The sequence below is a fragment of the Mixophyes fleayi genome, chromosome 8, assembly GCF_038048845.1.
Source record: "Mixophyes fleayi isolate aMixFle1 chromosome 8, aMixFle1.hap1, whole genome shotgun sequence".
Classification (NCBI taxonomy): domain Eukaryota; kingdom Metazoa; phylum Chordata; class Amphibia; order Anura; family Limnodynastidae; genus Mixophyes; species Mixophyes fleayi.
The window spans coordinates 102,100,133-102,123,705 of record NC_134409.1 but is presented as its reverse complement, the minus strand read 5'-3'; the positions used below and the strand labels follow the sequence as shown (position 1 = coordinate 102,123,705).

Genomic DNA, 23,573 nt, shown 5'->3' with positions numbered 1-23,573 from the left:
CAGTGGTGATGTCACAATGTCATCACTTTGTTCTTGAGGCAACCCATATACGAAAGTGTAGTTTCCACATTCAGGAAACAAAGCGTTTAAATTTAAAGCTTTATTTGTATGGTTTCTGGGCAGTGCCATGAAACCAAATGTTTGTACAGCCAGCTTCCAGCAATAGCAGGAGGGCAAACCAAACCATTGCCATTTACTTGGACATTTTTTTTTTAGTCCTGTCAGATTACCCTGCAACCTAACCAACCAATAATGTTTAAAAGCATTAATTCATGATTTCTTTCTCCGTAGACATTAAATATGTGGTTTAATGTTTTGTGATTAGTTCTGCTTTAAAAGAACTCTGTACTGCAAATACAATTAGACCTGTTTCTGTCTGTTCTTTCTTATTTGCACCACTGCTTATACACATTAGAATCTAGTCATACTCCATAAGACTGCAATAAAAAGCTTATGTGTTTGACCTTCCCCTGCACCCATCCATTTACAGCACAAATTGTTTAGCCTTCATTTCGGTTCACTTTATTAGTGGTTGAAATAAAACAATATATAGGATATAAAACAATGTACAAATCGCCTTGGCGTTATGTTATCATTTTAGTGTCTCTTTGAGCTCTCATATATCCATGCTCTACTAGAAACGCCTGCTTAATTATAACTGTATTTATAATGAAAGCATAAGGAATTTAAAAGAAAATGTGTAATACGTTAAACTGCAGCCATAGGCCTAGTACACACGGGTGTTAATGGTGTTTAACTTGCATACGCAAAGCCTATTAATTGTGCTTGATGCTCATAGCCTAAAATATATAGTTCAAGTGAAAAAAATATACTATAAGTGGATAGATATGTTACCACACTTTCTGAAAAATGTTCACTTTACTTTGCATCAATTTCGACTTCCCATGCAGCATTCAAGAGCGTTAACACTCATTGGAATACAGTGATCGTCTGTGGGACCGCTCATTAAGTACATAGTACTATGTTACAGGGTAGCTTTGAGAGCACGCTTCAAACGCACTGGTAAAAGAATAAATACAAGACTTTTCTTTGCTTTTAACTAGCATTGTTTTTCATTGTTCACAAACCCTTATGCTGTTCTTATAATCAATAGGAAGAGGGGGGTGGAAGGGTGGAATAATATCGCACTATTACAGCCCTTGCTCAAATTCAGGGCTTCAGGCTATTAACCAGCATTGCACAAAAGGGTTAAATCATATTACAATGTGTACCAGACACAGATGATTTGTTCAAACCTCTGCAGTAGCTGGTGTATAGAAACCAGTATTACTGCCGGATTAATGACCCTCCCCCCTTCCCTATGTATACACTGCATACACACTCCTGTGTTCTATAGGAAATATAACAAAATATATCTTTTTAAATGTACAGACATAACGATCTCAAGTTATAAACCTTTATACTGCTCTGCAACTGTCTGCCGAGAAGAGCATCACTAAAAGTACCTTTTTTTAATATCTTCACTCTCTAATCCTGGTGTAAATTATGTTGTAAACTTTTTTATACTTATTTATAAAACTATATATTTCTGTGTGTGAATTTGAGCAATGTCTAGCTGGAATAATCTAAACTTTGTAACTCAAGCAAATGTAGGTGATTTTTACTTAACTGGACACGACTTCCAGAAAGGAACTGACTATTGTTATAATGCTTTCAAAAATCCTGGACCATTTGTAAAGTATCTCGCCCCCTCTCTTTTCATGTTCATTGCCCAGCAAGAAAACAGGTTAACTCTTCCCAGGACGGAGAGACTGGCAGCATCCTCTCTCACTCACAGTTACAAAGATATCAATGCTTATGCAGAGTAGGTACCAGTGAGTGTCAGTCCATCATGGCAGAAGAGGTGCAGCTCAGGAAGGAGTAAGTAATCCACTGTGCATTAACCTATACAGCAAACATACTGCAGCAAACGTGCTATTAACAGATGCCTTATTTAACTTGCTGCCCAATCTCCATGTCCTCCCATCATACAGGGACTAGCAGACTCATAGAACACATTTCCCCCAGACAAACAGACAAGCACATGCGATGATCCTCAGTGCTCTCGCTTGTACAGTGTTCCTGAAAATGTAGCACTTCCCTGCAGACATCTGGTGTCACTGTTGTCTCTGGCTATTCATCTGTCCTTCTCGCTCTCTCATCCTCCGCTTTCTCATTCTCTCTGTCCTCCACACCGAAAAAAGCCTGAGATCGCATGTGAGAGGCAGAGGAAGAGATACCCAGGGAAGAAGCAACACATCTCACCTCTATTTCCTTCTCTTACTGGATCCCACTCATTGGTTTTCTAGCAGAAAGAAATATTTACTACATTTTTTCCCCCCAGAAGAGCTTTGAAAGAAAAGACACATTTATCAGTGCGTGCAGATTAAGACATCTTAATTCCTTATTCCTAGGAGGACAATCTGTGTATCTAACCAAAAATAGAGAGAGCGAATGATCAAGGATGGGGAGTTTTGCTGCAATTGAATTGTCTGGTTGATATTCACCATCTAGAACAAGCTTATATCACCCCCCAGGAGAAATTTACTGCAAGGATTCTCGTCCATGCGAAGGTAAGTAAGCACCTGTCCGTATGACTGCCTTGTGTGGAAAGATCAAACTTTCATGTATTCACTTTTATCATCACCTGAGGATTTGTCAGTTTGTAGTTGATGTTTTTGGTTGTTGGTGAACCCCATAGCTTAACTCCCCTGCGCCACCACGTTCAGGGCATGTATTCTGCATGCAACTTTGATTATAACACTGCTGTATTTACTCCTTTCGGCATTGCTACTGTTAACCCCTCACCTCCCACTGCTCTGTAGCTTTGAAGAATGTCCCTTTTACCTGGTAACTTAGCAGCTGCCATGGGGTTCCTTCTTAACTGATCCACTTGACCTATGACAGGCACATGGTTCTGTTTTCATTGACATACTGTGGTAGGTAATCTTTTTAGGATTCTATTGCCTTTGATGTGGGCAGCATATGACACAGCTAAGCTTAGCCAGGCTTTGATCAGACCCAGATATGAATCAACCAAGAAGTCTTCTGCCTTTGAACAATGTGTTTACTGACACAGCTAGTCTCAGTCAAAGAGCACTTTTTTTTGAATACCTTCATCAGGTGGTAACGGGGAAACCTAAAATGTCTGGGAGGCGTGCTTGCTTGTAATGGTTAGTATGGACTGGCAGTGGTAGACATGTTGCTGGCTGATTTTAGTCATGGAAAACAGAAAACTGTAGGTGTTTGTAGCAGAACATTGTCGTCACTCTTGTGCTGTGCACCTGGAAATGGAACAGGGCCCAATTGTCAGACAGATGATACAGAAATGATCCCCATTCTGTATTAATAATAATAATAATAATAATAATAATAATAATAATAATAATAATATTAATGGTGCAGAAGTGGGCCACTTGTGGCACTATCTACTCCAGAGCCTCAAATGCATGTGTGGAAAGTAAAAATGGAATTATAGAGGCAAAGAACAGGAATCAAATGGTTAAAGGAAATGTTACCTTAAATCACCTACATATAAGGTGATATAAATATGTATATATATATATATATATATATATATATATATATATTTATTTATTTATATCACCTGGAGGTATATGTGGGTTAATAAGAAGACAAGGGGTGAATCATACCTTTTAGATATGTCTCTGAGGCAAATTATATCACTGACTTGACCCTATGATATTAGGGGTAGTCATCTAGATCTGGTTGAGTTTGTAACTGGTTAATATAATGGGTAGCAGTGTATTTTTGTTTAATTGTAATTTGTAATATTTTAAGAGCCATACGTGATTTCAGCATGATCCCATTAACAGAATCTGTAATCTCTTACACATTATAGAGCAGTGAATGCACAGTATGTCTCTGAACCAATATGCAACAATTTTAATGTCCCAGTTTTGTGCTTTGCCATTTGTCAATGATGCCACACAACTCAAGGTCAAACAGAACACATTATCCCTTTCCTACAATTTCAAGCTGACTCAAAGTTACCCTAGTTAGAGCCAAACTTGGCTCTATAAAAGATAGTCAGCCAACATGTTGCAAATTATAATTGCTTGAAGAGGTTTTTTTTAACCTCTTTGGTAATGTACATCTTTTGAGCTGTAATATAACTTCACAAGAAAGGCTGAAAATTTGCCAATATGTGGCAATTAAAAGCAATCAAGCGAGAGTCTAACGAGCACATGGGACGTGCTTGCTGGCTGCCGATACCTTCTTGTTCACCTTGCTTCTAGCATCAATTACACAGATGGAAAACTAAGACAACAATATACATATAGCTGACTTTTAAATGGTGCTACAAAGGGATTAAAAAATGCAATAAGTGATTTAACAAAGTAGGGATAAAAAAAATGTATTCATAGGAACACAAGAGCCAAGAAGTTGGAGTTTTTACATAAATGAAAGTTATTTACAGAAAGCCAAGTGGGTTTATGGAACATCAGTTAAGCACTAATGGTTATGAGCAAAAAAATAGCCTTTTGCATCTTAATAGGAGACAGCAGACAGGTTAAACCAAGAACTTATCACCAACACACTCTTATGATGTGTTTGCATTCTGTTACTTAGAAATAAATCTAAACAGCAGCGTTGTAATTAAGCTTATTCTATGTGACAAGTTTGTTACAGATGTGACTCCCTAGAATATGACGTGTTCCAGGTAACTCCTCCCCCACTTTCTTCTGTCTGTGTAACCTACAAATTGTAGAAACAGATGGTGGAAAATCATAGCAAAACAAAGAGAACCTGGTTTTGCAATTCTGATGTCTATTTAATAACATTTTATTTGTAGATGGGCAGGTTTTAAACATAAATGATGAAATATCTGTCATTTGGTGAGACAGAAAATAAAAATGACGACGTGAGAAGGGAAATTTTACAGGTACATTGAATGGTAGCAAAGAATGGGTACTGTAGGTAGATGGACACTGACTGAAGGTCAAATAGATGGACACACAGGTAAGAGATCAACTGTACCCATTGATAAGAAGACTGCCAAACATAAAATATACCTCAGATGCAGAGATATCGAATGACAATACTTGACTGACAGCTAAAAATAGATATACGCTATGGTTAGGTAGGTGGAATGAATACATTATTTTACAGTTTGTTCACTAGAGCGTAGTTTACATTATATAGTCGTAGACTGTGAAACCCATCTATAAAATAAGAATTAAATTATAATAATATTAAAGGGAATTACTCTTACTGCAGGATTGCGGTGAAGAAAATGTAATTTGAGATCACCTTATAACATTAACTTTTATTTCATATTTTACAGCATTTTAATAAAATTAAATATTGTCCTCCCCTGGAAAAATAATACAGGTCATCTTGTTGTTGTTCTATTAATACTGACCTAAAGTTCAAATTTTACATAGCTACCACTAAAATAGCAACGAGTGTCTAGCAATCTTAGTTGAAAAGCAAGCAAAGTGATTTCTGCCCATTAGTGCTTAACACCTTGTTTGTCATTAACAGCACCACCTGACAGACAATAAAATGGCTGCCATCTTTTGAGAAATGAGGCAATTCACACCCTAATGTGAATTAAAGAAATACATTGAAACAATTGCCTGTTATAGAAGCTGTTGTAAACACAGAAAGAGCAATGGCTACGATCCTGCAACAGCATATTTTGCAGTACATTTGACACCTTTTTTTCTCTCCAATGGGCTGTGAAGCTGTTAACATTTTATTAACACAGTGTTACTCCGTACACAAGAAGTGAGCGCTTCATTGACAAGACATTAGCAACTTTCCAGAATGTTGATTTGCAAAGGTGATTTTCACCTCTCCTGCCCTGCTGTGCAATTGTGGGGAGTGGGCAGAGGTGGGGCTATAACAAATACATTAGATGTATATAATACTGCATCTGTTTGAAGCAAAAAACAGGTGCCAATTCTGACTTGGCACTTGTTTTGTGGCTAATGATCTATATCAAATGTAAAACTCAGGCAACAAGTTTAATTTCTGCAAACAAAAATAAAACAGCACTGACTTCGATTATTATTCAGTACCCTGGCAAAGAAAAGTCATTTTTATGGCATCTTGTTTTAAAAATAGTACATAATATGTATGAGACTCTGATCAATGTACTTAAAATAAAATAAAAATTCTTTGTCACTTCACCACACCTTATATCATGGAATTAAAATAGATTTATTCAGGAATTCTAACCACTGATCAACGCAAAAGTTTTAGATTTGTTTTTTATTTGACATTACACGGTACTGCCTGTATTATCAAGTGAAAATAAAAGTTGATACAGTTTTTTCCTAATTATAAAACTGCAAATATTTGATTATGTAGGTATTAATTGTTTTTCATCCTTCTGTGTACAAATAAAGAGTTTCAATTGAGTTAAAAAGAAATACATCTGCCTACAAAAGGTCCCTTGGGTGCTTAGTGCATTGCCAAATAAGAGCTTCATCAGAAGGTAAAAGAACATTCAAAGCTAATCCACGACAAAGTTATTGAAAAGAACCAATAAGGGAAAGGATTAAGAATATTTGAAACATTTTAATAGACTATGGCCTTATCTGTGTTTAGTTTGTATGTTCTCCCCATGTTTGCGTGGGTTTCCTCCGAGTGCTCCGGTTTCCTCCCACACTCCAAAAACATACTGGGAGGTTAATTGGCTGCTATTAAATTGTGCTTAGTCCTTAGTCTCTCTCGGTCTGTGTGTGTATGTTAGGAAATTAGATTGTAAACTCCAATAGGGCAGGGACTGATGTGAGTGAGTTCTTTGTACAGCGCTGCAGAATTAGTGGTGCTATATAAATAAATTGATGATGATGATGATGATGATGATGATGAATATTCCCTGAAGCATTGTGAAGTCCATCAATAAGAAATGGAGATAAAATGAAACAACTTTAAATTTGACTAAAACAGTCCGTCCTTCAAAACTGAGCTTCTGTGCAAAACGGGCACTATGGAAACTGACAGACTTACAGCCTTCTATGCTGGTAATCACTTCAGAAATCTGCACTCTGCCATGGAAGAACTGCCATGGAAGAATGGCAAAAAGAAACCCATTGGGGAAGATAACTCGCATGACGTCTCGCCTATAGTTTGCCAAAGGGCATGTCAGCAACTGACATACCAAGTGTAGGTAGTTTTTATGGTTTTAGATCTCAATAATACTGTATGTCTAACGCAAACCTAACTCTGTGCATCATCCACAGAACACTATCTCTTCAGCGAAGCATGGTGCCAGGAACATAGTGATATGCAGATTCCTCCTCTCCTCTGCTTCAGAGACTGGGAAACTTAAAATAGAGGGCAAAATGGAAGGAGCGGATATAGTTACTTCTTGGAGGAAACATTGCTGCAGTGTGCAAGAACATACCTAGCTGTGTATTCACAAAACATGCAGTTGTAAGGATCAGCAGATTACCAATCAACAACAAATGGGGAGCAGAAACTCACAGTAGGTTGGGAGTGTATCAATGGAAAACTCACTACACCCATCATACAACTAAAATGAAAGGTAGTGGCCACTGCAGGAGGTATGATATATCACCCTTCCGAGGTCCCTGCTCTGCTCTTCTGAGCATGCCCAATGTCCAGTGCATGTGCTGGCTCCAATACATACTCATAAGAGCAGAGTGAATAGGCGTTCCCCAAACTTTGCTATGGAGCCCTGCTTTGCCAAGTTCCACCCCTAATTAGAGAAGTAAACCAGATGACAGTCGAACAAGCCAGGGTCTAGGTGTCGAGCAGGCAGATATATTGCTGAAGACTGAATCAAACAGGTAGTCAGGCATGGAAAAGGTAATACCAGAAATAAAAATGGACACGAACAAGACACAAACACAACCTTCAAGACACTGGTAGGGCAGACAAATGGAAGGACCTGTCACCCAAACCACTACTGGAGAAGCGAGTTCCTGGTCACAGCATACTGCTGTGTCTATAACAGCCACCGTTTCCCTGGGGTCTGTCCTCAAGTGCACAAATGCCCAGAACTTTGTATTGCATGAGGAATACCAGCAATTCAGGAGGGCAAACTAAAGGGGTCAGGGCAAGAGCAGGAAAACAACAGAATGTGGCGGCAGCAACAGGTTAGGACATACACAGGAACAGGGAAAACAAGATGAACAAGCCTAAGAACAAGACCCAGGAGCTTTAGAAATGCAACTAAAAGGCTGGACACAGAACATGACAAATTATGAACCAACATTTTCCTGTCTTACAGCAGGCCACACATGAGCCTAGAAGTTGCTAGGAATTCACAGCAGTTGGGTTTGTTAGGCCATAGGGAAGGGTAATCCTCATTACCTGCTCCAACAGCCTAGAAGATAAGGTGTAACCACTGAAACACAGAGGTCCTGGGTTGAAATCCCAGCAGTGGCCAAATGGGCAAAGCCTGGAGAGATTTCCCCAAATAGGCTCACAGCTGTAGCTGCAGGAAATGATGCCTCTGCTGAGAATTAAAACAAGGGTGGTGAATACATATGTAACCAAATAATACTTATTTTATTTGTCATTAATTAAGACAAAGTGTTAGAGTTGTCATTTAAGTGTCATTACAGAGTATTTTGTGTTGATCATTGGTAAAATGACATGTAAGAGATGGGGGCGGGGATGGTTGAACACTTTTTATAGCCACTGGATCAAATTTTATTTAATTTCATTATTCCAATCTGATATTATCTTCTGGAAAATCATTTCATGGCAGGAAACTCTGTTACTGAGCTAATAATGATAATAACTGCAAAATATCCCATTGCTTCAAATGTGTTTTATGTTTGATAAATGTTGTTCTATTTTTAATTAAAGGGGTTGTACATCCAAAAATGAAAATCAGTTATTGTAATGGGTAGCCCAATTGATTGCATTTTAATGCGCCTAGCCAACATCGTTACATCTTGTGTCTATATAATGTATATCGCTAACTATGTCTCTCCTCTCCTTTGAACAGTATGTGCTTACTTTCTCCTCCACGCTTTGCCTGTCAGCAACCTCATTAGCACGCGGCACTTTATAGAACCAACTATTGAGGCACCGAAACCTAATCTTCACAACATTTCTTCTGCAAACGAACACGCCCCCTAAACGAGAGTAAGCAGATTGGAAGGGAAACAAGAGAGGATTAAGTGGAGAAGAGGAAGATGGGGAAGAAAGTGATAATAACAAAAAAGAGAGAGGGAGTTATAAGTTGTACAGATACTAATAGAATTGGGGAGAACAGCACCATTCCTTCCATTTGCTTCTTGAGGATATCAGTAACATGCTCCACCCAGTGGTATGGTATGGGTGGCACAAATACTAAACAAATAATGCCTGCTGTCATTTACAGATGCTCTTGCCCCTCCAACAAGAGGGAGCAGGCAGTGACTGTTCTGCCAGTGACCCGATCACTGATCCCTTTCCCTGTCAGTAGGGCTAGCGGAATTCCTAATAGGGCATCTCTGTGCATGTGCTGAGGCCGCTGGAGATCCCAGTGTTGGCCCTGCCTGTTAGTGTATATAGAAGTGTTACATTGACTGGTGAAAGTAAAGGTAATCAAATTACTTGGTCTGCTAACTCTTGTTAGTGTCAAAGGAGCAGGAGTGAATGACAGCAGGAGACTGTATTACGGAGAGTGGAATAGCTATACTGTACAGGAGGGAGGGAAGCCTATTCAGTCTGGAGGTGCTGCTTTTTTTTAATTTGGGTGCGTGTTGGTTTCCAGAGAGTTTCAAGAAATGTTGTGAAGATTAGACATCCCATTGAGAGGTTAGTTATGCTCTGGTCCCACGGTTTCTCCACCCCTATATTACTAAGCGACTATATGAAGAGTCAGCATACTAATTGAGGTTTCTGATAGGAAATGTCTGAAAGGGGAAGTGATCACAGTAAATGATATTGATTAAATTAATATGTATAATGAAATAATTTGACCCATTTATTATCATAACTGATACAACCCATTTGGCAATATGCACTAATCATCATCATCATCATCATCATCAACATTTATTTATATAGCACCAGTAAATTTTGCAGCGCTTTACAATTGGTAACAAACAGTAATAAAACAATACTGGGTAATACATATAGATATAGAGGTAAGAGGACCCTGCTTGCAAGCTTACATTATATGGGACAATGGGAGTTTGATACACAAGGGTAAAGTGCTACATCATATTGCAAATTTTCAGCTAAAATACAAAGGTAAAAAGTATTGAGTGGGCTGTATGATCAGTCACACAGCAATATTGGTCAGAGGGTTGTTGTCTTGTGTTAGCTGTGTAGAGAGTGGTAATAGGGTAACCTATGGAGATTAAGATGGTGGTTGAGGAATATTATAAGTTTGTCTGAAGAGGTGGGTTTTCAGAGAATGCTTGAAGGTTTGAAGACTAGAGGAAAGTCTTATTGTGCGAGGGAGGGAATTCCACAAAGTGGGTGCAGCTCGAAAAAAGTCACGTAACCAGAAATGGGAGGATTTGATGAGTAGAAAAGAATCACAGATCTTGTGCAGAACGGAGGTGTCGAATTGGGAGATATTTTGAGACAAGTGAGGATATGTGTAATTTTGTTGATGGCCCTGTATGTTAGTAGAAGAATTTTATATTGGATTTGTTGACAAACAGGCAACCAATGTAGAGACTGACAAAGTGGCTCAGCAGAGGGAGAACACTTTGCAAGGAAAATCAATCTAGCCGCTGCATGCAAATTACATTGTATGGGTTTTAGTCTGATTTTGGCAAGAACAGTAAGGAGGGAATTTCCATAATCAATGCGGGAGATGATGAGTGCCTGAATTAAAGTTTTGCAGTGTCTTGTGTGAGATATGTGTGTATTCTGGAAATGTTTTTTAGATGTATGTAACATGATTTAGATATAGAGTCGATGTTGAGAACAAAGCATAGTTGTGAGTCAAGGATTACACCTAGAAAGCGAGGGTGGGATAGGTAACTTCTGTTTTTGGGTGGGAATATTATTAATTTGGTTTTTGAAATATTGAGTTTGAGTTGGCAAGAGGGCATCCAGGATGAAATGGCTGAGAGACAGTCATTAACATGGGACAACACAGATGGTCAGAGATCAGGAGAGGATAGATAAATTATCCGCATAGAGATGATACTGAAATCCAAAGGAGTTTATTAGTTTTCCAAGAGAAGTGTAGATAGAGAATCCAGAGTGATCCGGGAGAATTAGAAGAGAGTAATGGCCTTTGGTTTTCGCTGTGATCAAATCATTGACAACCTTGGTCAGCGCAGTCTCTGTGGAGTGTTGAGAGTGAAAGCCTGACTGAAGAGAATCCAGTAGGTTGTTTGCTGTAAGAAAGTGTGTGAGGCGAGTGTAGGTAATTCTCTCTAGCAGCTTGGAGGGGCATGGGAGCTGAGAGATGGGGTGGTAATTTGAGAGCGAGTTTGTGTCAGAATTTTTTTTTTCAGAATGGGAGTAATCACTGTGTGCTTGAATAATGATGGAAAGAATCCAGTAGAGAGTAGGAGTGACTACAGAATTTAGTTAGAGGTGGAATGAGCACAGGAGTCAGGGACCTGCCAATTTGTAGAAACTTTCTCTTCATTTGTGGGATCGAATGAAGAGAGAGTGTCAGAAAGCGCTACAAAGCAATTGAGCTGATTGCTTGTCGAGTTAGATGATAACATTTCAAGTCGGATCTTATCAATCTAGTCCTTGAAATAGGAAGCAAGATCCTGGGCACTGATAGTAGTCGGAGGGTTTGGGGTGGGAGGGTTTAGAAGAGATTTAAATGTGTTAAAAATGCATTTGGGGTTAGAAACTTGAGCAAAAATGTAAGATTGGAAGTGTATTTGTTTTGCAGTGTCCAGAGCAATTCGATAGGGATAGTAGATACCAGTATATCTGATGAAATCATTAGAGGTACAAGATTTACGCCAGTGACGTTCTGCTTTGCGAGAGAGTTTTTGTTGATTTTGTGTTACTTTAGTGTGCCACGGTTGACAACGAAGTCACACGGGGTATGAAGAGTCACTGGATCCACTTGATCAAGGCCAGTTTCTAGGGTTTTGTGAAAATGAAGAACTGCCCTATCAGGGGAGGAGAATGTAGAAATTGTTGAGATAAAATATTGAAGAGAGGTTGAAAACCAATAGAGTTAATATTCCTGCGGGTATGAGGAGGCTTGGACGAGTTTGACAGCAGAGAGGGTAAAGAACTGGGGGTGAGCGAGAAGCTAATAAGATGATAATCCGAGAGGAGGGAAAGGAGCGTTAAGGAAATCAGAAACTGAGCATAGTCTAGAGAAAACAAGATCAAGACAGTGACCATCCTGATGAGTAGCGGTTTCAATCCACTGGGAGAGGTCAAGTGTGGAGGTTAGAGAAAGTAGTTTTGAAGCAGCATTGGAATGTGGATTAGCAATAGGGATGTCAAAATCACCCATGATGATGGTGGAGATGTCAGAGAATAAGAAGTGAGGAAGCCATGCAGAAAAATGTTCAAGAAATTGTTTTCTGTGGGTCAGGGGGCGATAGATCACAGCAATACACATAGGGAAGGTATAAAAATCCTAACAGTATGTACTTCAAAATATGTGAACATGAGTGATGGGACTTTTGATAAAACTGTGAATTGCAGATTCCACAGCATAAATGCTTTAAAAAAGTTGTATTAGTAATGTCCAAGTGTTGATAAGAATTAAAATAGGCCTGTAACTTACAGACAATAGAGCAGGGCTGGCACTACCACAAGGGAGCAAAGGTTTAGTGGGTGTGTAAAACACTAAATGAATGACATATTAATACGTATTCAACCTCTTTATTTTTCCAGAGTAGCCCCACACTAAGCACTGACATGGAGAGGCAGCAGCTTCATACCTGTGAAGCTGCCAGCTGCTGTTCTTCCATGTAGTGATACGCTGGGAGGGTGGGACTGATGTCACAACCAAGCACAGCACTCCCAGACAGACAGAGGAGCAGAAGATGCTGGGGCAGCACCCGAGGGGGCACCTGAGGAAGGACTTAACAAATATTCATGAGGATTTAGCCTATAAATTCAATTAAACTTGCAAGTTGTTTATCATGCTTTACAAAATGCTAATGTGCCCATTAATCTGATCTTTGCCCATGGCTTATTGATATCCGTAGTGCCACCGCCAACCTGTCAGCTACATCAACAAGTCTCAAGTTGGGTTGATGGATAATAATTAAAGGCTACTTAAGTTAACCAAGATATTGCTCTGTTCTCCTGTGTGTGTTATCAGGCAAGTACCGGACTTTCTGTTACTCTAATCCAAAGTGTAATTAGGAAGAATACAAATTTATATAAATTTAAACATGTACATTTTAAAAAAAAAGAAATAGCTATTTTCCATTTCCTTATGATGTACTTATTTCCATTAATACTTGGTACAGACACTTAATTTCCATATTAAAAAGCTGGTCTATAAATTTCCTACATTGTTATTTCTTCTAAGCACCGGGACAAGGGTAGACAGAGGCAGCTAGCTTGCAGGGGCGAACGACCCAAGAAAAAACCACCCCCCGCATGCGCAGCAGCTCCGTTTCTTCAGCGCTGTCCTATACAGCAGCCGCGGCGCTGTCTAAGAAGCGTCCGTGGCGGTGCTGTATACACTACAGCACCACCACGGACGCTTCTTTGACAGCGCCGCGGCTGCTGTATAGGACAGTGCAGCTATAGCGGCCACTTAGTTAGCGCAGGGGGGGTTTCTGGAGACTCAGAAACTCCCCCTGCGTGCGCCACTGGCTTGGGTGCAAAATGTTTGGTGGATTTGGTGCAACACCGATCACAATAATTTTTTTCCTCTGCTTCAAAGTATCATTGTGAAATACCCATCATCAGAAAGAACCATTCCCCGCGTTTACCTTGCAGATACAATGTAAGCCCCAAGGCTGCAACCATGTGTATGCTCCATGTGTATGTGTGGAGGCCTTGAGAGATGGGCATGGATTTCCATCTTTATGGTGGCAAAAATCATTTCCTGCATCTAATACTGTTCTTTGGTACTTGTTATTATTCCAATTCCGCTTAGTTTATTTTAATAAATACAAAATAGCTAAATTGGAGTCCTCTTGGGCCGTTTCTGATTCTGCCCTGCCTGGTCCTGGGACTGTTCGACACATGTGTAATGACTCACTATCTCGGTTTGTGGCAATATGTGGTGGCTGCATAGTGGCCTATGATGTACTGGTAGTGGTCCACTACTCCTTCAGTGATTTTTTTTCTGGTTTACAGGGTCATTTTAGGTTTGTGCAGTGACAAAAATATTCCAACCATAACAATATTAAGAAATGTATTGCAATAATGACATATATCACAATAAAGGTTTAGTTAACGATTGTATTGATACTTAAGGATCTGTATTGGTGCTAATCGCAGCAATAAAGACATTTGTTCCGCCGCTATTTAACAATACTTACCTGCTGGGAGATCCTTGGTGAAAAACCCTCTCTTCGAAATAGACAGGCTCTATTGAAGTGACAGAGTTGATATCACCGCTTGAATAATGGATTCAGTTCACCGTCCTCATAGAGGTGTATGAGGAAAGTGCTAAACAACTGAAGGTTGCTTGGGGCCAGAGAGATCGCTGATTTCACCTGTGATAAGCCTTTGTTAAATGGAATAAAGCAGTGAACAAGCCTTTTTCCTGATTTAAGGCTCTTCACCTCTTCGTACTCAGAAATATTGGGACACCCTGTTTGACAGTTTTGTGGATTAAACCTCAATTTGGATTGTGGAAAAGGGGCAGTGTATATAACACATATTTTATATTATACAAACATATGACTGAATCCTTCTCTCCCTTGCAGTGTTCCTATCCTCTTTCTTTCTCCCCACCTCCATTGTGCAGTCTTCTCATTCCCCTTGTAGTCCCCCCATGCTCTCTTCTCCATCTTTCCGTCTGCAGTCTATATTCCTCTCCTGCTCACTGCAGTGCCTCACTCTTACCTTGTCATAGAGAGTGACTTCTATCTAAAAACTCATCATTACATCTCATGATGAGTATCATGAATAGTATTATCACCTTACCAGCATTTGCTATTACTGTGGTATTATTATAACATTGTTATATTGCGCTTTCATAGAGCTTTTTATAATACACCAGTGACCATATCATCATCATCATCAAGATTTATTTATAGAGCGCCAGCAAATTCCATAACACTTTACAATTGGGAACAAACAGTAATAAAACAATACTGGTTAATACAAACAGACAGAGAGGATGGGACAAGAAGAAAATTCCCCTCACACGTTTCAAAAATTAGAGGTACCATTGTTTACAGCACCTGTTCTTTTCTCTATCTACACATCTAGACACAAGCACAACCTGTCTATTGGCATGGAACACGTTTTTTCGGGTCAATGAGTGTATGTTCAAAAAACAGATCCAACTCATCTCAAAATTCTCCATGCTGTGTTGCTGGGGAAACAGAGAAGGATTACTGGTATCCTGACTCACAATCTCCTAGACCAGCAATATACATGTATGAAAATAGGTTTTTTTGGTGAAAGCTGAACTCTGAAAATCCTGTGCATGTCATGAATTTGGGAATGGGGGATGGTAATTTAAAAGCAAACATATTAATACGTCTGCCTTAAGATTAGAAACACAACTGTGTGACTTCAATGAATATGACAACATGTAAAATGAGTAGTGCTAAGTGAAATGCCAGCAATTCTATAAATTCCGTAATCTCCTATTGCCAGCAAAACTATGTATACATGATGCGTGAAAACAATAACACCTTCTGCAAGGACCCTTTGTCATCTGCCCCTATAGTCCAGCCTAATGCTGCCCTGTGTGAACTTGCTTTTGCGTGAAGCTAGTTATTTCCAATTTCTTAGAGACAACTATTATGGTTTATCCTGACACGTTTGTACACATGCAAACTCACCAAATTAAACAAATTACTGACCTTTGTTTCAGATCCTTAAGATGTAATGCAGAGCAGACTTGTATCATTGTACATGGAGTGCACCATATCTCTATATCTGTGTTATCATCATCATCATCAACAACATTTATTGATATAGTGCCAACATGTTCCTTCACAATCGGGAACAAAACACAATAATAGACAAACTGGGTAATACCTACAGACAGAGAGGTAAGAGGGCCCTGCTTGCAAGCTTACAATCTATGGGACAATGGATGTTGTATACATGATATTGCATTTCGGTCAAGCCAGATTGCAAAGATAAAAAAAACAAAAAGGGATTAGTATTCTATATGATGCAGTCACACAGCCATGTTTTTCAGAGGGTTGTTGTCTTGTATGGATTGTGTAACAGGTGGTAATAGGGTAATCTAGTGAGGTTAAGAAGGTGGTTGAGGAATATTATAAGCTTGTCTGAAGAGGTTGGTCTTCAGAGACCGCTTGACAGTTTGTAGACTAGAGGAAAGTCTTATTACAATGTACACAGGCAGCACATTGTGGACAGTTAACTCGTATATCCAGCTCTATGCAGATTTCTGCTCTCACTCATTTTTCACCCTTTCACAAGTTTTCCCAAGTCACAAGCAATGGCAATGGCTCTGCGGCCTGCGCCATAAGTGGTTGCTGAGCGACGATTAAGCAACAGTGTTTCAGTGGAAATCGCTGGATACTATGGGTGTCCAGCTTCCTGGACTGTCTTCAGGTGCAGCACGATGTATCTGAAATGCACATCCCTAGTGCCCCTACTGTTCTGACACTGAGCGGCTGCACTATCCACGTCTATTATAATCTGCCACTGGCTGTTACTTATACTATTTATACTACTTCTGGAAATTACAGTAAGATTACACTCTAGTGTAACAGATTACCTGTGCCAGCTCAGACTGGCCATTCAATTCACCAGTATATCCTCCTGTGCACCCCAACACTAACTGGGCTCATCTATATTGTTTGATAGATAAAAAATATATGAAAAGTGATTTTATTACCCTGTCACATCACAAAACCATTTAACAATGCAGTTTTGTAAAGGTCTTTGCTATATTTAACCCAATTATTATTTCTTTATTAGAATAAAGACAAATATTATTAATAAGACATATTTTCTGCACAAACGATTCACACACCATATTATGGAGAAGCTATATTTGCTAAAATATTTCTGCTCCCAGTCCGTGGCTTAGGGTTAGTAGATGGTGGGAGATATGATTGCAATACTTGCAGTACAAATAAGTGAAGTAATTTCCATAGTATATTGCTCTAAGTGGCATATTAAGTAAGGGAACTGTACGAGAAATGGAATGTAAGGTCCTTGTATTGACTAAAGAGAATAAGTTAGCTGAGGAACTACAGAAAATTCTTTAAAGTCGAGAGCAGAGAGCGGAGGAGGAGTGGATGTAAGTTTTGGAAATTCATGATTTTTTAATAGAAATGAGTCTCTCTGCTTTTTAAAATCCAACCATGCAAATTTATAATTTAAAAGTAGTAAAAGCGAACAGAAATCTTTCTCTCTGGAGCAGAGATGTGTCTGAGCCGTTTGCATACAGGATGTCTTTAAAGTTCTCTTGTGGTCTATTGTATATCACAGCAGGAGGTGAGGTACTCTAAAAAATGTTGTTTATTAAAACACTTATCAAACATTAAGGGACTGTACACCCAAGAGCACATGTGGACTCATGTTTTAGCGGTGTCACATGTTCCTGATGCATAGCAATTCAGCACACAAATAGGATGCCTCCACTGGACCTCATTTTTTGAAGTGCACTGGATGTGCAGCAGAAAACACTTTGGTCTTACACTGATGTGCCTAGATGGTCAGCACATCTCTTTGCTATCGGAAGACAACTCTTTTCAGGGGCGCACGGAGGATTTTTCAGTGGGGTTTTCCTCCACTCCCCCCAAAAAAAAAACCCTAGAGAGCTGCCGTGCATGCGTGGCAGCTCCGTTTCGGCTGCTGGTATACAATACAGCACCGCCGTGGACGCTTCTTAGACAGCGCCGCGGCTGCTGTATAGTACAGTGCCGATATGTAGGGCACTTTTTTAGCGGAGGAGGGGGGGGTTTCTGGGTCTTCAGCGTGCGCCACTGCTTTTTGCATGGAGGCAGAAAAATCCTAAAAGGCACACTGTGCAAAAGTGTAAACAGCAAAATCCAACCCACTACCACTTTACAACCTCCCATTTCATTAAATAGTACATTTCAGTTTTTCTTCTAAAACTGCTCAGATGAGCCTGATTTATGGCTTAATTATGAATGTGAGGGGAGATCAGAACTGTCTTTATGACATGTGTAATTTTTGTATGTGTTTTTTTTTTTTACATTGGATAAACTGCGCCTAGTTCTCATGAATCCAATCCACCCAGTACCTCCAATCAGAAATGCTAAATATCCCCAGCAGATGCAACCACCTTAATGTGAAAACTCAAGCGGCACTGCATAACATCAGGTGCATTCATGGAAATATAACATTTAATGGTATTTACCCACACTTTTGCATTCTCAGAAATAATCTCCACGTTTTGTACAATGAGGGACACTCATTTTAAATGTTTAAAGTGTATTCTGAAAGCCTACTAAAAGTTTAATTAGAAGGTTTGAGGTATCTTGACTCTGGTAAGCATCAGCTTACCAAGATACTTCAAACCTCAGTGCCAACATCAAGGGAGCACAAGGTTTTAAAGAAAGATTGACCAAGCTTATTGAGGAGAGGGGATATACACCTCAAGAGATATTTGAGGTGGAAGAAACTGGACTCTTTTGTTAGAGGATGCCAAAGAGAACACACATATCCATTAAAGAAATATCAGTGCCTGGATTTAAGGTGTCAAAAGATCGCTTGGCACTGTTACTCGTCAGTAATGCTTCAGGTGACTGTAAGCTAAAACCACTCGGAAAACCTGCAGGTGCTCAAGGGTTATTCAAAAACATTTCATCCAGTTATCTGGATTAACAACGGAAAGGTTGGTGTGACCCGTGAGGTCTTTGAAGATTGGTTCAGCCACCACCTCTGACCAACTGTCAAGGATTAGTTTGCAAAGAACATCCTTACACATATGACAATGGCACTTCTTGACAATTCTCCAGGGCATCTCACCACCTTCAGTAAACTGGATGAGCATGTCAAATTTATATTCCAGAATCCCAACACCACATCGATTCTGCTGTCAGGTGTTATTGCCAATTTTAAAGCTTATTATCAATGAACGACCAATCAATGAACTTCGATCAATCAATCAAGAAGACTGATCGTGAGAATACTTCCATACTCTCCCAGTTTTGGAAGGATTCCAACAACAAGGATGCAGTTAAAAACATTGGCAGGTCCTAGGATAAAGTTCCAGCAAGGTTAGGAATGGTGTGTGGTGAAAGTTGTGGCCTGACTGTGTGCGTGATAAATCTGACGGCAAAGGAATTGACAATGTTGTACAGGTAGTCATATAAGACCTTGTTAACTTAGCCAGGGAACAAGGCGTCATTGAATTAGAGACACCTGATATTACAGACCCACTAGAATCCCGTTGTGAACCACTAACTGACGAGGATCTCGTAGACTTGGAACAGCAACTCGAGTATCAAGGAGAAAATGAACCAAAGATATTTACAACAGCAAACTTTAACAAGGTTTTCAAACTTCAGGATGCATTTATTGCCAGCATAATAAAGCAAGACCCCAAAAGCTTTATTCTGTTTATTTTTAAATCTCTACCAAAATATTTTGCTTTCAACTGGCCAAAGAGTAGTGCCTTTTACATCAGGAGCCATAAAAACTTTTTCAACACCTACAAAACCTTCTGCTAACCAGTTGTCTAATGATGAAAACAATTGTAAGGAAATGGAAGTAGCAGCAATGAAATTCTTGTAAAGTATTTTTTTTTGTAAGTACAGTACAATACTAATACATCATACAGTACAGTATTTTGTTTGTGTTCAGTATCTTTGATAAATATATGTACATTACAATACTGTAGTTAATATATATAAGACTACTATTTAGTTTTAAAAAATGTTATCACTTTTTATTCACTTTTGATACAGCTTTCTGGGAACAAAATAATTTTAATTTCTATTAATTGCAATGGGAAATCAATTTTTGTTCAGCGCTTTTTCGTTTAGCACTCGATTTTTCAATAATGGTACTAATATTATATTAATATAGTGTGCTACACAATCCCTGTCACTGAAATTTGCAGTTAATATGTCATCAAAATGAAAATTATATTTCTAGTGACAGCACAGTGGGGTAAGGAAACATATAACGGACATGCATTGTTTGATTGAAAACAATGTTCATATATAGCCATATTCCAGGCTAGGAATATGAGGACTCAACCTTAGTATTGTATTTAGAGTGCACTCCCATGGACAGCCATACATTGCAAAATCTGATTTCCAGCCATAGATTGCATAGGGATAACCAAATTACAAACTTTACTGTATATAACATAGAAACAACTCTCATTGCCAGCTATACATTACATACATTACCTGAAGATACTTCATCATCATCATCATTTATTTATATATATAGCGCCAACATATTCCGTAACGCTTGCAATACTTCCATTAAATGAGAGATATATGACAGGAATATTCTCATTGCAAACCATATATTGTGCTGAGACACCCCAGTTGCCAGTCATAGAAGTACCTCCCCAATTGTCAGTCACATTTTGCACAGAGATACCTCCATTGCCAGTAATTAGCCCTATTGGCACAGACAGGAAGTTGTCCCTGACTAGTGACAACTATTTAATGCACGTACAGAGACATACATTTTACGTTTTATTTACTAATACTTTATGATTTGACCCTGCATGTATACTTTATGAGTATATACAGTATGTATCATACTTGCCAACTTGGGCAAGATTGCCTTCGGGAGATTGGGGGTGAGGTTGGCGTGTGGGGATGAGGCTCATCGAATCGCATCATGTGGCCCCACCCCCTAAGTTGACATAACGTGTTCTGGCCTATTACTGCAGGGAGCGGGGCCACGATGGCGCGCAAATCTCATTATAAGTCCCGCCACTGCTGTTTAACTTATCAAATAGCTGGGAACCGGGAGGTTGCCCTGCTCTCCCGGGAGTCCGGGAGGACTTCTAGAAATCCGGGAGTCTCCAGGACCTTCCGAAAGAGGAGGCTACTATGGTATATATCATTCTATCACAAGGCATCTTTTGCTACATCTTTCAATTTCATTTTATAATGCCCATAAACATTCCAAGACAATAATGGATTTGTCACGGGCACTAGGAGCCTTTACCCAGTATCACCCGCTGATGGTCTTATCAGAGCAGTAGAGTTGGTATATGATACTCTGATGGCAGGGTGATAATGGAACTGGAAACAGCAGATGGTTAGAGAATGCTCAGAAAGTCTATGACTAGCAGCACTGGTAAACAATAGGTAACTGAACACGAGGATCTGGATGGACAAGGACACGTGAGGGTAGTCAGTGGTCTGCGCACGGCAAGTTGTACCACTGCTATAGTGAGAAGAATGTCCAGGAGTAATAAGGAGGTGGAAGTCAGCGGTCTGCGTATAGCAAGTTGTACCGCTGTCTGTAGTAAAGGAATGGAATCCAGGTGAAGGTAACGGGGAAGTCAGTGGTCTGCGAGTAGCAAGTTGTACCACTGCTTATGTGAGAGGATATATGCAACTGGTGACACAGGGAAACAGGAATCAGTGGTCTGCCTCTAGCAAGTTGTACCACTGAATATATATGTGAGGAAGGACACGAGGAGATAAATGCTATGCAGAGTCTACACGGGTACACTGAACTTGATCCCACGTTGAACTGCACACAATGATAATAATGAATGAACAGCACTGCACAGATAAACAAAGTCACTCAAATAGTCCAGCAAAAGGAAACACAGTCAATAATAGCAATAGTCTCAGAGGATGGAAACTCCGGAGGAGAACAACTCAGTCCAGATGGATATGCAATACACCAGCACAGTCAATGAGAAGTATGCATACCGTGGTTCAGATGAGCAGGCTGTTAGAGATAGCTGCAGGGATACCTGAGCGGCCGGGAACAGACGAGATGAGAAGTCCTTGCAGAATGGAAGCGGCAGGTAGGTGCAGCGCACTGTAGGTAGGCCAGCAAGGATGACAAATACTCAGGAAGCAGTAGTATATTGAATAGAACAGCAGGAGACCACGGGAGAGTTGAAGCGATGTAGCAAAGCTGGAAGCCGAGGAGCGTAGACTCGATGCAACAGGCAAGTTGACACAAATGGACACACTGTAGAAGCAGTAAGCAGCGGGTGAGCTGACGGCAGGTAGAATGCAGACTGGAGCGCTGAGACGAGCAGACTCTGTAGACACGCTGAAGTAGCGAACAGGAATCAGCTGCTGGAGTCACGATGAAACACAGGAGAGTTTGCAGTAATCTGTAACTGTAGATACACGGAGGCAGCGGATAGGAATCAGCTTCTGGAGTCACGATGAAACACAGGAGAGTTTGCAGTAATCTGTAACTGTAGATATACGGAGGCAGCGGATAGGAATCAGCTGCTGGAGTCACGATGAAACACAGGAGAGTTTGCAGTAATCTGTAACTGTAGATACACGGAGGCAGCGGATAGGAATCAGCTGCTGAAGACACTAGGAACACGAGGAATAGAAGTGGTCTGGAAACCACAAACGGCAAACAGGAATCAGCATAAGCTGAACACACGAGCAGGCACTGGAACACCTTCAGAGACTCATGAGGAATGAGACTCCAAGATCAGGCCACGTGGTATTGACCACAGGTGCTTAACATAGGGAGTGTTGCCTGATCAGCCAATTAAGTTAAAGGAACAGAACTGAAGGTTAAAAGGGACTGCACATGCGCAGTACCTCATAATAATGGACGGACACGGTTCCTAGCTACCTTAGAAGTAGCACTCACAGTCCGGTGAGTGACAGGATTTAATGACTCCAATCACTCCATTTGTTGGTATTTGTCAAATCTTACAAGGTGCCCTCTGCTGCACGTTGTATCTTTAACTATTTCTGCTGCATTTTATTTGCCAGTTACAGGACAATATTACTGCTTCCACCATAAGACAATGTGTTGCCTATACATTTGATAATGCAGATTAGGTGTAAAAATCATCCAATTTTATTCATAAAGGGCCTGATTCATTAAGAAAAAATAAAGCAAAAAAAATTGAGTGACTTTGAACCTTGGAAAAAACCATGCTGCATTGGAGAGGGTGGTAAACTTAAAATGTAAGGGCAGATTTATAGTTGCGGTAGATCATGTCCCAGATCAACTTTAAATTTCAGTGTACAATTAAGCTATCAAGTATTTGTGTGCTACATGAAAAAACAGCCAGTATTTTCCTTATGTACAAAATAATAAACTACTTTTCACCCCTCGCATTGTAACATAGTTTTGTCCAGGAGAAAACTTACTGCTTTTTTTGCCTTACTTTCCTTAATGAATCAGGTCCAAAATATGTAAAATCGGGTGAATATTGTAATGTTGAATTATACTTATAGTATATTATTTGAATCTTACAACTTAGTGAAACCAGGAGCTTATTTCTATATTAAACTCAGCAAATAAGCGCACACGCAACAAAGTAATAGAATACCTTCTTAAGGAACACTTGCAGTTACGCCTCTTGTTTGGATCTTGCCTCACGCATGGTTTGTAAGCTCTTT

The 23,573-nt window shown here is 39.7% G+C and overlaps 1 protein-coding gene across 1 annotated transcript in view; it reads left to right on the top strand.

Annotated features, from left to right (window-relative positions):
- The first annotated feature begins 1,849 nt into the window (after positions 1-1,849).
- CACNA1I (calcium voltage-gated channel subunit alpha1 I) overlaps positions 1,850-23,573 on the top strand; it is a 565,240-nt gene continuing 543,516 nt past the window's right edge. Inside the window, exon 1 of the mRNA XM_075183011.1 lies at positions 1,850-2,573. The gene's annotated coding sequence lies outside the window, so the exon portion shown is untranslated. The remainder of the gene's footprint in view (positions 2,574-23,573) is intronic.